The sequence below is a fragment of the Hyaena hyaena genome, unplaced genomic scaffold (genome assembly GCF_003009895.1).
Source record: "Hyaena hyaena isolate Hyena2069 unplaced genomic scaffold, ASM300989v1 scaffold_88, whole genome shotgun sequence".
Lineage (NCBI taxonomy): Eukaryota > Metazoa > Chordata > Mammalia > Carnivora > Hyaenidae > Hyaena > Hyaena hyaena.
The window spans coordinates 704,884-722,216 of NW_024080720.1; the positions used below are offsets into that span (position 1 = coordinate 704,884).

Consider the following 17,333-nt stretch of genomic DNA (forward strand, 5'->3'; position numbering starts at 1 on the left):
GAGTTTACTAAAAAACAAATTAAAAAATATCCTCCAGTCTCTGTCATCTTAAAAATATCTTCCCTTAACTCCCCATTTCCTCTCTCACTAGGGCTCCTGTGGCTCTCCTCCTCAAAATCAAATTTTGTGTTGAGATGTCCACATATATGTTTCTGTTTCTTCTCTTCATTCAAAATGGCTTTAGTCAAGGCCATCAATGACCTTTCCCAGAAGTCATAAGTCCAATGGATAGTTTTTAGGTTTTATCTTGCCAAGCCTCTTAGTAGTGTTCAACATAGTTGGCTACTCCCTTTTTGTAATACTCTTCTTGGCTTATATGACACCACACGTGTTTTCCACCAATGTCGCTCACCAGTCCTTCTCTGCCTCCTCTCTCCTACTGCCTTCCATTAAAAAAAAAACATTTTATTATTTATTTTTGAAAGAGAGAGAGAGAGAGAGAGAGAGACAGAGTATGATAGGGAGAGGGGCAGAGAGAGAGAGGGAGACACAGAATCCGAAGCAGGCTCTGGGCTCTGAGCTGTCAGCACAGAGCCTGACACGGGGCTCAAACCCACAGACTCACGGATCATGACCTGAGCCAAACTCAGTGCTTAACCAGCTGAACCACCCAGCCTCCCCTTCTACTGCCCTCTATTTAAGATAATGTTCCTCAGGACTCTGTCTTGGCCCCTCTACTGCCCCGTGCACTCTTCCTGAGCAAGTACGTCCACTCCACTGCCTTCCTAGTCTGTATCATTTGTTTCGAGTGTTCTCTTGACCTTGGACTTCCATGTCCAACCTCCTACTCAAGCCCACATCTCACACTCATTGTGAATCAAGCTGAAATCATCTTTTCCACAAATTCCTCTTCATCCTATATTCCCTCCTAGGGAAAGTAGAGGCACCACCAGTGCCACCATCCAGTGGCCCAAGTCCAAAACCTGGTCATGACTTTGACATGTCCTTCTTCTTCTTACCCTCTTCAGTGAGTTTTGTCAGGTTCACTTCCAAAACGTCGGGCTGACCCACCCCTCCTGTCCTACACACTGTCGCAACCATGGTACAAGCCACTCTTCTTTCTCCTAGACAAGTGAAGTTGGCTTTGAATGGAACCACCTGTTCCTGCTGCTAGAAGGAACTTTCTAAACCCAAAATTGGAACATGCCACCCTCCAGGTTAAAACCTTTTGATGGTTTCCCATTGCCCTCAGGATCAAGTTCAAAGCCTTACCTTAGCATTCATGGCCCTCCTTGCCTAACACTCAGGCCATTAGTCCGTGCTGCTCTCTACTCAACTGCTCTGAATTGCCTTCAAAACATCTCAAACTCACCACAGGCTCTCATTTGCCACTAGGATTTTCCACATGCTGTTTCCTCTTCCTGAAACAGCCCTCTCCCACCTTCACATACCTAATCTCTCAATTTCAAGTCCCAGTTAAATGTCACCTTCTCGTTGACCCTGGGCCAGGTGAGCATGTTGCACTGCAGGACACTCCTCACAGGTGTAATTAATGAAATTACCGCAGCTGTAAAACTGATGAGAAGGCTTGTCTTCCTGTGTGCTCTGTAGTCTCAAGGCGAGGTTGGTTTCTTGCACATAGTAGGCCCTTCATAATTATTGAATAAATAAAAGAGAGGCTCCTGAACCAAGCCTGAAGGCCAAATAGGGGGTGGATCATTGAAGCTGGAACTTCAAGGTTGATAGCCCCACGTTGGGCAGGCCCCGGGATATCCCAGCCTTTCCACAGGGTCACCTGACACCTTTTCTACCGACAGAGGTTTGTGGAGTCCGCTGGAGCTTTCCACAGAGCCCGCGGGAAAGGAACTCTCCCTAACTCAGGTCATAATTAAAATCACCCCCACCTAACCTTTGTCCTTAAGGGGTAAGGTAGCGCCCCCACTCTGGCCGCCAGCCTCGAAGCATTAGAGATATAAACAGTCTGTTGGGAACTATTAAAGTTATCTCAGATGCTTTCCCTTTGGAAATAAGGAGACGCTTCTGGTTTTGTTTTTAAGATAGCGGGAATGGTGGATTTGTGTACTGGGATACGGAGTGACAGGGCCTGGGCTGCAGTTTCATGCTTTTCCCGTTTGCTCTACATTCCATTTTTAAAATACAGAGTCATAAAGGAGAAAAGGAGTAGGGTGAATGGGAGATGATAAACAAATTGGAGCGTCCAGGAAAAGGGAGACCAAGAGGGTGTGGCAGCGGTGGGATTCGAACCCACGCCATCGAAATGACTGGAGCCTAAATCCAGCGCCTTAGACCACTCGGCCACGCTACCGCCCGTCGCACGCTTTTTCGCTGAGACTATATTAGTCTAATGACGTAGCGTTTCACGCTTCGTAGCCCCACCCTCTTGGATTTACGCATGCCCAATAGCAACCTAGCGTCTCCTGCGCCTGTTAAGGCATCTTGGTCTGTGGTTCTTTCTGGGCCTCGGAATCACAGTATTTATATGATCGACAGCAGTAACTACGGTCGGAATGAATGCAGCATTAAAAGGGAAAGTAGAGTTCCTGAATGTTAAAAGTGAATCCCCACGTGTGTGCAGTCGCTTTGCTGTGTGCGTCGTGTACCGTCTATGACCACCAGGGGGCGGTGTCGCGCTGCCGCTGCCTCCATTGCCAGGCTAGGGGGTCCCGCGCGGAACCCTGCTCAGCACAGAACCCTGTAGGGTCCCCATCCTGCGGACTTCCCAGCCTTATTCCACGTCATCTCTGCAAGCCCTGGGTGGCCCCATGGTCTGGTCCCTGCCACCGCGAGGTAAGGATCACGGGTCCAGGTGAATGTCGTTATAATGTTAATGGATGTTGTTACAGATTATTTGTATGTTGGTCTCCCGATTATCACTCTAATCCGCATCTTAGAGAGACGAAGTAACTTGTCTCTGGTGCCCCAAGCAGAGCCAGTATTCTCCAGCCTGCTAAGACCCCAGTGTTCTTCTATGAAGGCTATTTCGGTGGGGGTTTTTTTTAAATGCAATACGTACAGATCAAATACATAAGTACATAGCAAACTTCTATTTCCTGTCATCCATAATTAGTGTTAACGTCTTGTATGTTTGTTTGTTTCAAATATTCTTTAATAAAAAGTAAACAACTAAGCTGTAGGTAAGATTCAAGTCTCCTTTGATATCTGTAAGTTCGGTCCTCCTTTCTCCTTGGTCAGGAGTCTCAGATGCTTTTAGTCCACTTTTTCGAATTTTACCTACACATAGCCTTATCCATTTCCTTGCATATTTAAGGAAAACAACAAAAATACAGTAAAGATAGGCAGGTGGGTGTAGTAAGCTGAATAACACCTCCACCCACCAAACATATCCACATCCAAATCCCCAGAACGTGTGAGTATGTTACTTTATGGGACAAAAGGGACTTGGTTGGTGTGATTAAATTCAAGATCTTCAGATAGGGAGACTATTCTGGATAGTCCACGTGGGCCCAAGGTAATCACAAGGTCCTTAGAAGAGAGATGCAGGAATTAGAGCAGGAAACATGAAGACAGAAACAGAGGCCCCAGTGATACAGCCACAAGCCAAGGAATGCACTAGATGCTGTAAAAAGTAAGGACACAGACTCTCTCCTACAGCTTATGAAAAGGAACAAGTGCCTGACATCTTGATGTTCAAAGTTCTGAATTCTGGAACCCTACGGCCGTTGTGTTCTTTCAATCCACTAAATTTGTGGTAATTTGGTACAGCAGTAATAGGAAGCCAAAAACAGTGGGTAAACTGGCACGTGAGCTTGGGAACACAGCCTGAGCCTTGACCTTAGGAAAACTGCTTCTCTCTGGACCTCAGTTATTCATCTGTAGTGATAATGGGGTGATGATAATACCCAGCTCACAGGATTGCTATGAGAATCAAATTCATTCATTCTGCAGATATTCCTTGAGCTCCTTCGACATGTCAGGCACTGTTCCGTGTACTTGGCTACACCGGAGTGAAGCAGAGGAAGATTAAATGTGTGTCATGCACTCAAACATGCCTGGAGCATAGTGTGGGTGTGGTGGTGGTGACTCCAGGGACCTGAGCTCTGCACCCCTTCGCGGTACCTCAGTGTGCTTACCACCAGAATCCTTAGGTGGGCGCTGACCCCTTGGAGGTATTATTCCATGTACATCCCCCCACCACTGCCTCAAGCAGGTATTTGACTTTCTCCGAGGACTATAGTGAGCCTGGCTAGAGTGTCGACTCCGGGAGAGCGGGTAGTCATGTCTTGTTCACCCAAAGCTATGTCCCCAGGACGTAGAACAGTATTGGCAGCAAGATCATTCCTTATACTAGTGGTTTTGCATCTTTGGTTAAGGCCACTCCATCTTACCATGTGGGCTTAGACAACGTCAGAGGCAAATGCTTCTAGGCTAGAACTGCCCAGCTTGAGAGCTCATAGATCTTTTGTCTGGATATAGTGGTCTGCTCTTCTGGAAGAACACTTGTGTCCACAAGTAGGAAACAGAGACTTCTTTAGGTAATCCACCACCCCCACCCTCCTGCCCCAAAACACACACCCATTTGCTGGGAGCAGCCTTCTTCCACCCCTGCTCTTTCTCTGATACTTTAACTTAAGTGAATGTTAATCTTGCACCTATTAGGCCTGACCAGGCAAAGAGCAGGTCTTCTGGGTGAAGGAGAGCTTCCAGATACCCCTGGCCAGAGGTGCTTTTTCAAAAGCACAAAAGTCCAGGGGAAGCAAGGCCATGAGCAAATCTGAGCATTTCCACCCGTGCCCCACCCCCCCGTGTGGCCTCCCACAGACTTGCTGACCTGGCTTCTCTGGTGATTTATGTCTTCAAGGGTGCCGCCTGAGAGAGGGCAAAGCCAGCCACCCCTCCCCCACACAGTGATGGGGAGGGGCAGGCCACAGAAACCAAAGCAGCTAGACTGCTTCATTTTGAGGTTTTGTTTCATTTTGGTTTTTGTTTTGGTCTGGAAGTGACACTTCAAAATAACTTTTGTAAAAGTAGTATGTTTCCTTGTTGAGACTCAAAGAAAGATAATCATAAATAAGAAAATAAAATCACCTTGAATTTCTCCACCCAGTTAAACGCTGTCATGGTTCGGTAAAGGAAGGTATTGAGTCTTGATCTCAGGATTGTGAGTTTGAGCCCCAGCCCCACCTAGGGTATAGAGATTATTTTAAAAGTCTTGAAAAAAAAATAGGGGGTATCTGGGTGGCTCAGTCAGTTAAGCGTCCAACTTTGGCTCAGGTCATGATCTCATATCTCCTTGGTTTGAGCCCCACATCCGGCTCTGTGCTGACAGCTCAGAGCCTGGAGCCTGCTTCAGATTTTGTCTCCCTCTCTCTCTGCCCCTTCCCCACTTGCACTCTGTCTCTCCCTCTCTCAGAAATAAACATTAAAAAATTTTTAATAAAAATCTTTAAAGATTTTTGTAATGTAATGCATGCCTGTTGTAAGGTTTTTCCCAAATGTTTTATCATATGTATAAAGTTGGAGGGAAGTTCTCTTCCTCATCACCAGTGTCCTTTGCAACTGAATCCCACAGCTTAGGAACTCTTTACCCTGTGAAGAGTAACCTTCCAGATCTTTTCCTATGCAGATGTGTGTAAATGCCCCACTCTGTTCCTGGGGTTTGCTTTGCACAAGGCAAAGGGAGAAATATACCACCACAAAGACCCAAGTGTGGTCATTTCTTGTGACTCTTTCTAGAGCTACACGTGGGCCATGGGATGGTTCTGTGATGTGCTTCATTTTTTATGCTCAGGGGAGCCGGGGACCGTCTGAGCCACGGAAGTAAGCTAAGGAGGACTTTCAAGCTACTGCTTTAAAGCATCTCACTGTGGTTCCCAAGAGTTGGGAGACAGGATTTTTAGGCAGAGAAACTACTGTATATGATACTACAGTGGTGGGTACATGGCGTTATACATTTGTCCAGACTCATGGAATGTACAACACCCAGAGTGAACCCTAGTGTTGACAATGGACTTGGGTCATAATGATGTGTCAGTGTAGGTTCACCACGTAACAAATGTACCACTCTGGTGAGGGATGGTGATGATGGCGAGGCTGTGCCTGTGTGGGGACAAGAGAGATATGGGAAATCTCAGTACCTTCCGCTCAGTTCTGCTGTGAACCTAAAATTGCTCTGTAACCCTTGTGGACACAGGCTTCTATGGACAGTGGATCTGAGCCATTAGCACTTGGGAACCATTTCCCTTCTGTGGCAGATGGGGCTAGTATGGGTCTCCATCCCTCTCTGAGCCTATGGGAGGATTATACCCATGTCCTGGAAGGTGAGAATAGCCACGTATCTGTGACAGCGCTAGAGCACGTAAGAGCTGGACTTGCTGCTCCTGCTGACCTTTCTTCTGCTGCCACACCACCCCGTGGTGAGACGGAGACTCTGTGAGTACTTTTCTTGGGGGGGGGGGGGCGGTTAACAGCTTTAATGTGATGTGATTCACATGCCATACAATATACCCATTTATTTTTTTAGTTTTTTTAATTTATTTTTGAGACAGAGAGAGACAGAGCATGAGTGGGGAAGAGGCAGAGAGAGAGGGAGACACAATCTGAAACAGGCTCCAGGCTCTGAGCTGCCCGCACAGAACCCGATGTGGGGCTCGAACCCGTGAACTGTGAGATCATGACCTGAGCCAAAATCAGACGCTCAACCGACTGAGCCACCCAGGTGCCCTTATACCCATTTATTTTTTATTTTTATTTTTTTTAAAGAGAGAGAGAAAACAGCTGAGTCGAGGGAGGGAGGGAGGAACAGGGACGGGGAGAGAGAGAGAGAGAGAGAGAGAGAGAGAGAGAGAGAGAGAGAGAGAGAATCTTAAGCAGGCTCCATGCTCAGTGCAGAGCCCAATGCGAGGCTTGATTCCACGACCCTGGGATCATGACCTGAGCTGAAATCAGGAGTCAGATGCTCAACCCAGTGAGCCACCCGGATGCCTCTATACCCATTTAAAGTATATAATTCAGGTTTTGTTTTTGTTTTTTATATTCAAAGTCTGCAACCATCACCATGATTAATTTTAGAATATCTTCATTGCCCCAAAAAAGAAACCCCTCACCTTTCTCCGCATTCTCCGCAAACTCCCTTCCCAGCCCCAGGCAACCACTAATCCACCTGTGTCGCTATGAATTTCCCCAATCTGGACATTTTATATCAATGAATTTATATAATAAGTTGCCTTTTGTGACTAGTTCCTTTCACTTAGCATAATGTTTTTTTTCTTAAAGATTTTATTTTTAAGTAATCTCTACACCTGATGTCGGGCTCTAACCCAGAATCCTAAGAAGGGTCATGTGCTCCACCAAGTGAGCCAGCTAGGCACCCCTTAGCACAATATTTTTAAGGTTCATCCATGTTGTAGCATGTATCGGTGCTTCATATTTTTTTTTGCCAAATAACATTCCATTGTATGGATAGACCACATTTTAGTTACCTGTTCCTCAGCTGATGGATGGATGGGTTTTTACCTTTTGGCTCTTATGACTAATACTGCTCTGAACATTCCTGTATGAGTTTTTGTGTAGGCATATGTTTTTATTTCTCTTGGGAATGGAATTGCTGGGTTGTATGATAACCCAATGTTTAATTTTTTGAAGAGAATGTTTTCCATTTTCTATCCCTGCAGCTACCTGGGTTTGAGGATTCTGATTTCTCCACATCCTTGCCAACACTTGTTATCTGACTTTGTTATTATAGCCATCCTAGTAGATGTGGTTTTGATTTGCATTCTTCTAATGGCTAATGATGTTAAGTATTTTTAAAAATATTTTACTTTTTTAAAAAAATTTTTAAATGTTTTATTTATTTCTGAGAGAGAGAGAGAGAGAGAAACAGCGGGAACAGGGGAGGGTCAGAGAGAGAGGGAGACACAGAATCTGAAACAAGCTCCAGGCTACGAGCTGGCTGTCAGCACAGAGCCCGACGTGGGGCTCGAACCCACGAACCATGAGATCATGACCTGAGCCGAAGTCGGACGCTTAACCGACTGAACCACCCAGGTGCCCCTAAAATATTTTATTTTTAAGTAATTTCTACACCGAAGGTGGGGCTCAAACTCACAACCCCAGATCAAGAGTCACATATTCCACTAACTGAGCCGGCTAGGTGCCCCTGATGTTGGCTATCTTTCCGTGTGCTTATGGGTCAGTGATACTTCTCTTTTGGAGAACTGTCTGTTTAAATCTTTTGCCCATTTTTGCATCTGGGTGACGCAGTCAGTTAAGTGTCTGACTCTTGGTTTCGGCTCAGGTCATGATCTCATGGCTTCGTGGGTTCAAGCCCTGCTGGCAGTGCAGAGCCTGCTTGGAATTCTCTCTTTCTCCTGTCTCTCTCTCTCCCCCTCCCCCACTCACACTGTCTTACTCTCTCTCAAAATAAACAAAGTCTTTTGCCTATTCTTAAAATGGGTTATCTTTTTATGATTGAGTGGTAAGAGCTCTCTATATATTCTAGCTACAAATCCCTTGGATTTGTCAGTATTGTCAGGACTTGTCAGTATTTTCTCCCACTCTCTAAAATGTCTTTTCACTGTCTTTTTTTTTTTTTTTAAGTATACTTGACTCACAATCACACAGTATTATATTAGTTCCAAGTGTATCTTTTTACTTTCTTGATGATATTTTTTTGCATCTTGTGGGTTATTGAGTCCTTTATTCTGGGCTACTCTGGTGGGAAAGCGGGGGAAACCCAACTCCCTGTTGGTGAGAAGAGGGATTTTTCTAATAGAGGCGGGGATTTTGTCCCTCAGAGCTTGAAGAAGAGATGATTGTCCATGTGACAGAAGGAGGGACAGGCTTTAGGACAGGGGAGCAAGGCTTGGAACTGGAGTGTGCCAACGAAGGGCACCCTGGGAAGGGCATATTTTCCTCTTGGATTGCTAGTGTGGTTTAATGTTTTCCCTCCTATATGTAATTCTTGTTACCTCAAACTTTTCAGTAAAGTCTGAACAACTTTGTGTCATGGTTATAGGAGGTGATCAAAGACCAGGCAAAAACCAAGAATGGTTCTGATCCAAATCTCCTTGCTGAGGAGGGCACCTGTCTTCCTAAAGCTACTGGAAGTGATGCCTACTTTTCCTTCGGAGCCACGCTCAAACGTCATTTCTTCAAAGAAGCTTTTTTGAGCAGGTTTCCTTATAATCTCTCATTGTTGCTTATACATCTCACTCCTGGCACACCTGGCAGTTGATAATGGTATGGACTAGGATTAATGACTACATGAAAAATTTCTGTTCTCCCATCTCTTACCCCATTAACTCTCTGAAGGCAGGCCTTTCCCCCAACTCCTAGCACAATACTTAGCACACAATAGGAGCTTAATAAATATTTGCCATGAGAACGAATGTCCAGAAACCCGAGGCTTAAATCTTATCAGCTTAGCAACTCTCTGGAAAGAGAGATTCTCATTTTTATGCTTGCTAGAAAAGATGCAGGTAAGTATTTCATTGGCTTGGCTTGGGTCACATGCTCATCCCAGAACCAATCAGTGTGGCTAAAGGGATGGAATGTGCTGATTGGCCAGGTCTTGTCATGTGTCCAGCTTACCTCCAGGTCAGTGGGAAGGGCCAGTCTCACAAACTGGGAATAGGGTGGGCTGGTTTCCTGAAGGCAAATCAAGATCCTCCTGCAAAGAAGGGGGACTTGTGCTGGGCAGATGAAACTTACAGAGGCTCAGAGGAGGTAAAAAACTTGCCCAAGGCCACTCAGAACTATAAGTAGTTAAGTAATACAGTTTTGTTTTGTTTTGTTTTCTGTTTGTTTTTTTTTTGGGGGGGGGGGGAGGGGGGGGCGTTGGTCTGACTTTGGATTTGGACAGAGTAGCTCAGACTCTGTTCCTGGCCAGCTTTCCTACAGTCACAATTTCAGGTGCAATTTTGTGTTGCCAGAAGCCAGAGTTTTCCCAAAACTTCAAACCAAAATATCTACTGGCTCATGTATTTTCCAAAACTTGTAGCACAGAGGCCAAAGGCTACAATACTCAGTGATAGGTTTCAAGACCATTGCATTTTATTCATTTCCCTCCACTACCTTATGAGATGCTGTCTGTACACCATCCCCTTTCCTCAAGCCACATAAACTTGAACCTGCTCCCTACAGAGGCCATAGCACCTAGTAAACAGAAGGCCTTTGATCTCCCAGGGAAATGTGAATTTTCAGGGACCTCATAAACTGAAGAATCAAGGCTTAGGGACAGGACATTTGAGGGGCCAGTATATACTCAGGCCTGGGTCAAATCCTGGGTCTGCCATTGACTGTGTAACCTTGGAAAGTTCTTTAGCCTGTCTCAGTCTCTCTGTGTATGATGTGGGGACAATAAGAGCATTCGGGGTAGTAATCAAAAGAGCTAATCCTGTAAAGCAGTTACCACAGTCCCTTGCACAAAGTGAGTGTCCTGTAAAAATCAGCGCCTATTGCATCCCCTCATGTATCAAAGCAAGCATTACAGATGACAGGTGGCTCTTGACCACAGAAATATGTTCACAAGCTAGTGCCACCCATGGAAAGGAGCAAGAGATAGGAATCCACTCTTTCTTAGAAAAATGTAAAATATACCTACAAGCATACCCAGATATCATTGTCTGTCACTGGTCTGCCTGCACCTGTGGTCTCTGTGTTTGCTGGACCTCACCTGACAAAGACTGAGCATGCCCTCCAGCTCCTGAAATATAGCTGCCCTTTGCTAAGAGAAGCCACCTTAGAAATCTCTTGGGTAGGGGTGCCTGGTTGGCTCAGCTAGAGGAGTATGCAACTCTTGATCTTGGGGTGGTGAGTTTGAGCCCCCTGTTGGGTGTTAGAGATTACTTAAATAAATAAAACAAACAAACAAAAAAGAAACCTTTTGGGCAAATCTATCTCTATAAGCCTCAGTTTTATGACCTGTGAAATAGAGCTAATGCATCCTACCTCACAGGGTTGGTGTGAAACTAAAATGAGATAAATCACTCAATAAATATCACTTATTTTTATATCTGAAATAAGAGCTGTGAAATTTCTAAAAGTTTATTAGAAAAGTATCTGGAAGGATATAATATGAACATGTTCACAGGAGTTATCAGTTTTATATCCTTTTTTCTTTATACTTTTCCATATTTATCCGTTCATTCCACAGGTGTTTCTTAAGCATTTACTATCTGCCAAGCCCTGAGAGTTAAGACTATGGCAATTTACTAGAATGGTAAGGAACATCTACAGGGGATACTAATCGAATAATCACGCAAATGGTTGCAATTGTCATAATTACCTACGTTTTAATAAAAAGAAATCAGGGGGGAAAAAGCAATTTCAGATAAAAATACTTCGAAGTTGCCCATGGAGACTTAATGAGATGGATTTCTAGTGATTTTGGAAAGGACTTCTCGAATTACCCACCGGGAGGGCGCCCCTTTCGCGGGTGGGTGCTATGTCCTCCCCCCACGTTAGGTCCGGACGCCGTGTAGTCAGCAGGCGGGGAGGCTGGGATTCAGAGTGGGTTGTGCTCTGGAGCCTGGAGACCTGCGTGGCGGCTGCAGGAGCAGTGACGGCCACCGGGGGGCGGCCACGTGAGTGCTGCGCCGTGCGCCCTCCCGGCCAGAGCCCCGCCCCTGCGCGCCCGCTGGTGCCCCAGCCCCGCTCCTGCCCGGATCCGAGGTCCGATCCCCTGCGCTGCAGCTGCCTCAGCTCCGCTGACTGTGTCCTGCTCTCCCGCCCCTGGCACGCGTCCTCAGCGCCCCGGGATCCTTCCAGCGGCCCATCGTGCCGGCGGCGCCCGCGCCCGGAGATCGATCCAACCGCCCTGCGCCGTCCTCGCTGCCTCCCCGGAGCGCCGGCCGGTGCGCCCCGCTCGCCGCTCCCCGGCACTTTCGGGGGGCCCGCCCGCCCTGCACCCTGGAGCACCGGGCCGCGAGCCTCTGCCAGCTCCTCTGGATCTTCGCGGCCGTGGGCAGCGGCTGCGGTGCCTGTCCGCCCGAAGGAGGTAAGTGCGGGCCGCGTGTAGCCAGGCGGGTGGGGGCCGGGATCCGGCGCTGCAGGCCTTGGGCTACCCGGTGCACCGGCTTCCCCAGCGCTCTGGGTCCGAGCTTGCAAGTGGGGGCGGAGGCGGCGCAGAAAGTGTGTGGAGCGCTTCTGTGATTCAGCTCTCCGGGGCTCGGTGTTTGCTTCTGTAAAAGCGGGGAGTCATGCAGATTAACGGCAGTGTCTGTTGGGAAAACACTTGGCACGCCGTCGGCTGGGAGAGGCAGTTTGGGGGCCTCCGCCCCGGGCTCCTCAGAGCCCGCAGAGGGTGGGGACAGTGCTGCCTTCCTGTCTCCTGCGGGGGCCCACAGCCGCAAGCCCTACCCTGGCCCCTGAACAAGAGGCTTGAATTCCTGGAACCCCCAGGACAGCGTAGACGCGCCCTTGCTGTATTGTTGACTGAGGGAGGGAGTTTGGGTGTTGGTTGGCAGGCTCCACCGACATGTGCGCCAAGGGCCGGGCATTGATAGGCGAGTGGCGGCGCGGGGGTGGAGGCCTCCTGGGTAAGTCTTGGCCTAGATCTGCTCGCACCCGGACGGAGGATTGCGGGGCGCCAGCCCAGCTGCGCCTCTAGTGTGACAGATGGGCCGCATGGGAGGGGACCGCAACATCTGTGGGGGACACTCTGGGAGCCTGACTTCTGGGTCCTTAACCCGGGACGCTGTCTGCCTGGGGCCACAGTTTCAGCCAGGAAGTGGAGTGACATAGCCCAGCCCTATGATTTTATAGAGGAGGAAACCGAGGCTCGGGCTTGTCTAACAGCCAACTAATACGCAGAAGGGACTAAGGGCGGACCCTTAGAGCAAGTAGGTGGGAGCCAGTTATGCCCGCTGTGTGAAGGTGGAGGGGGAGGTTACTGGGGAGGCTTCCTGGAGGAGGTGATGTTTGTGCTGATCTGGAAAGGATGCCAATGGAAGGAGGTAGGGTTTAGAGATAGCGTATGAACACATTCATTCCTTTGTTCATGCATTAACTCAACAAATACAATCAAGCTAGATGATGTGAATTCAGGTGTAACATTTGGGATGGCCAACCCCCCTCCTTTGAGTTCCCTTCTCTAAGAGGGGTTTGCAGGGGTCAGGGGAGGCAGAAAGTCAGGGCCTGATGATCCCTTAAAATGGTCTCAGATTACATAGGATCAGTTGTGTACGTTCTGTGATTTACAGTTTCTTTTGTGCTTTTGGTTACAGAGCATTGCGTTTTGGCTGATTGAGGATATAGCCGTGATTTTATTTTAAACCGTTTTTAATGTATTCTATGGCAGAGATGGAGATTAGTCAAATCTTCCTGGGGTATCGCCTGGCTGAACTTCCCAGGCTCCCTTAGAGTTTGGTGGGCTGCGTGACTGCATTTTGGCTGATGGAATGAGAGCAGAAGTAGCGAGCACCCTTCTCAAGCTTGAACCCTAAAAACCTCCCTCCTCCTCTTTCCGCATTTACCAGTGGAGTTGGAGGGCTCTGAGGGCCTAGGAGAGGGCCGAGCTACCAGACCGAAGGAGTCTGGGCACCTGAGTGACTGTGGAGCAGAGCCCCCCGCCCCCCACCTTTCTGCCTCCCCTGGGGTCCATGTCTGCTGAAGGGAATGGGGCTCCAGTAAGCTCTTCGGAAGGTCTGGGGCTGTGCGTGGGGCTAGTTGGCGGTGGCCTTTGCATCAGGGCAATCTGTCTGGACTGTTCCCTGGAGAAGGGTGTCTTTAAGGCCTTTTTTCTCACACTGGTCAGATTCCCCCAAAGAAGTCTTGTCCAGTCTTTGGCAGGATTGGCAGCCAGTTGCTGGGAGACAGAGAACAGTGTGGGAGAAAGCGGAAGGTCAACAGCAGAAACTTGGAATTGTTCAAGCTCTTTCTCTAGAAATCACTCTTTCTGACCCAGTTCTTAAAGCTGAAGCAGAAAAAACATTGATGGTTGGAACTATATCCAAAGTAATGGTGGCTGGCTGGAGTAAATAAAAAATAAAAGTTTTTGTGTTGGAGAGATCAATTTTGCTGACCAAGAAGCTGCAGACTGTTGCCTTAGTAAACTGAGAATATACTAGAAGAAGGTGATTGTGGTGACCACTATGGAATGAAAGCGTTTTGTTTTTGTTTTTTTGAGAGAGAGAGAGACTGTGAGTGGGGCGGGGGGTGGGGGGGAAGGGGAAGGAGACGCGGGGGCGGGGGAACAGAGAGAAAGAGAGAGAGGGAATTTTAAGCAGGTTCCACACTCAGCATGGAGTCCGAAGTGGGCTGGGATCATGACCTGAGCCAGAATCAAGAGTTGGAAACTCAACCGACTGAGCCCCCCGGGTGGAGTAAACCCTTGTAGACAAGACTGATGGGCACAAGCAGAAGGCTCTGAACAGAGGAAGTAGCGAGTCACTAACATGCTGATAATAAAGTAGGAGATGACGGTCTCTGGGTCCCCAAAACCCCAGGGCTGGGAAAACCCAGAGAATCATTTCAAGTGACTAGAAAGTCAGAGGGTGGATAGTATTCAGTTTTTCAGCCGTGATGCTTTCTTGACCTAGCAAGGACGCCACAGTTGGAGTCAGCTGCAGAGAATTTTTCCAGGCCATTGGTTCTCGAACTTAACTGCACATTATCAGAACCAACTCAACTGGTGAGCTTGTTTAAACACAGATTGCTGGGCCCACCTCCAGAGTTTACTTCAGTGGGACCGGAGTGAGGCCCGAGAATTTGAACATCTACCACGTTCCCAGGAGAGGCTGCTGATGCTTAGTGGTCCCATGAGCCCACATTTAGAAGTAGCAAGTGATGGCGAGAGAAAGGCCTGGATTCAGCCTACACTGTCTTTACACCCAACTCCCCCACTTTCTAGCCATGTGATTTTGGGAAGTTACTTAAACTCTCTGTTCTTCAGTTTCCTTGTCTGTAGGATGAAGCTAATAGTGCCTACCTCCTGGGCTTCAGTAGAGGCTTCCTGGAGGAAGTGGCATCTAAACTATGACCTGAAGGACGAGCAGAAGAGTTGGCCAGGGGACGGGTAGGGAGGGCAGGCCTGGGTGTGTGCCAGGCAGAGGGCAGAGCGAGTGCAAAGCCCAGGGAATGGGGAACCTGTGTCCTCCAGGGAGCTGAGAGGAGCTATGGCACAAGTGCTTTGTAAGTGATGCTGAGATGCTGCAATCTATTCTGTGGTATGTGTCTCAGGGCAGGATTGCAGTTGAGGAAGAGTTGACCAGGCTGTGGAAAATGGGCTGCCTGGAAGCAGCACCAGTTACTCCTGCTCACACTCCATTGGCCTGAATGCAGTCACGTGGCCTCACCTAGATGCACAGGATGCTGGGAAATGTAGTCCGTGGTAGGGCAGGGGGAGTACAAATCTGTGGTGGAGAGCTAGCTGTCTATGCCACAGCAGCTTTTTAGGGCCCTTGGCCACCTCTCTTACCTCTTCTCTGCTCACTCTGCTCCACTTTGTTGGATGAGTGAATTTTACAGATGAGGAAGCTGAGGTTCAGAGAGGTTAAGTAATTTGCCTAATGTTACTCAGCTAGTAGTGGTAGAGACAGGACTTGAACCCAGATCTAGCCTCTTGGGCCAGATCATAGTTGTGGGTGCTTCTTAAGGGCCTCCCTATGATCCAGATTTTCCTAATCAGGATCTCTGCCATGTCTCAGGCTAACTAAGCCCAGAAGCCTTGTAATTTTAATGGGATAGTCCTTCCACTCCACGCCTGCACTGCCCATGATGTTCATAGAAACTGCCATCTTTTCTCTAGTTACTCATTCATGCCACATGCATTCACACAGAGCCTGCTGTGTGCCAGGCATTGTGCTCTCAGCTCGGAGCTGGTGGGGAATAAGACACGGTCCCTTTTGTTCCAGACACTCACATGGTTTGGACACCGAGAGGCTATGTAAACACAGATTTCCCCTGAGAAGTGAGACGCGCTGGATCCCTGGTGTGACCCGCCAGGAGTACTGAATGTCCCGGGTACATGAGAAGGGTGCCCAGCAAATGATTAAAAATTAAATTTAGGCTCCCTTGTGCATTTTGTAAATCGAAGCTATCATGACACTTATTTTGTGCTTTGTGTTCTAAAATGTGTTTTTCTGATTTTTAAAACAAGAAAACTGCCTTTGCTCTGTGACAGTTTTATATGCACGAAGCACAGTGTATGTACTGCATTGATCTTTTTATGAGCCTCAGTGAAGCAACTGTTGACTTACCTTCTTGGGTTCAGCCACTGGTTGCTATTCTCATCAGTGAGTAAGCTGATTTCTTCAGTTCAAAAGAAATACCAGGAATGGTATGCATGGAAATCTGCTTTTATTTTACTATTATTTTTTTAATGTTTTTATTTTTTGAGAGAGAGAGACAGCGTGAGCAGGGGAGGGTCAGAGAGAGAAGGAGACACAGAATCCGAAACAGGCTCCAGGCTCTGAGCTGGCTGTCAGCACAGAGCCCGACGCGGGGCTCGAACCCACAAACTGCAAGATTATGACCTGTGCCAAAGTCAGACGCTTAACCAACTGAGCCACCCAGGTGCCCCGAGATCTGCTTTTAAAGAGGAGAGGAGGGAGAGTGGGTCAGGGGAGGCTCCTTGCACTTGCCCCAGAATCTTTCTAAAGTGGGGATTCTCAGCACTATTAACATTCTGTTTTTTTTATTTTTTGTGTGTTTTATTAATTTTTTTGAGAGACAGAGTGCAAGCGGGGTAGGGTCGGCATTGTTAACATTCTGAGCTGAACAACTAATTCTGTGTGGTGGGGCCTGTGCTGTGCACTATAGGGTGTTTAGCAGCATCCCTGGTGTCTACTCACTAGATACCAGGTGTACTCAGAGAGTTGTGACAACCAAAAATGTCTCCAGACATCACTAAGTGTCTCCTGAAGGCGCAAAAGTGCCCCAGTGTTAGAGCCACTGTTCTAGACTACATTTGTTTTCTTTTCTTTTTTTTTTTTTTTTAATTTTTAATGTTTATTTATCCTTGAGAAAGTGAGAGAGACAGAGAATGAGCAGGGAAGGAGCAGAGCGAGAGAGGGACACAGAATCTGAAACAGGCTCCAGGCTCTAAGCTGTCAGCACAGAGCCCGACACGGGGCTCAAACCCACGAACCGTGAGATCATGACCTGAGCCGAAGTCGGACATTCAACCGACTGAGCCACTCAGGTGCCCCAACTACATTTGTTTTCTATTGCTACTATAGCAAATCACCACGTGCTTAAAACAACACAAATTTCTTATGGTTCTGGAGATAGAAGTTCAAAGGCCAAGGGGCACCTGGGTGGCTCAGTCGGTTGAGTGTCTGACTTTGGTTCAGGTCGTGATCTCACAGTGAGTTTGAGCCCCACATTGGGCTCACTGCTGTCAGCACAGAGCCTCCTTCAAATCCTCTGCTTCACCTGTGCCCCTTCCGTACTCACATTCTCTCTCTCTCAAA

At 47.8% G+C, this 17,333-nt stretch overlaps 1 protein-coding gene and 1 non-coding gene across 3 annotated transcripts in view; one reads left to right on the top strand and one right to left on the bottom strand.

Moving 5' to 3' along the window:
* Positions 1 to 2,184: 2,184 nt before the first annotated feature.
* On the bottom strand, positions 2,185 to 2,266 carry TRNAL-UAG. Its single transcript has one exon. It is a non-coding gene; the product is annotated as a tRNA-Leu (tRNA).
* A 424-nt stretch (positions 2,267 to 2,690) lies between these two features.
* EEF2K (eukaryotic elongation factor 2 kinase) overlaps positions 2,691 to 17,333 on the top strand; it is a 71,571-nt gene continuing 56,928 nt past the window's right edge. The window contains exon 1 of one of the 2 annotated variants that reach the window (XM_039234376.1): positions 2,691 to 2,748. The gene's annotated coding sequence lies outside the window, so the exon portion shown is untranslated. Of the gene's footprint in view, positions 2,749 to 11,577; positions 11,918 to 17,333 lie in introns of those variants that run through there. The other variant, XM_039234375.1, reaches the window with a different exon arrangement.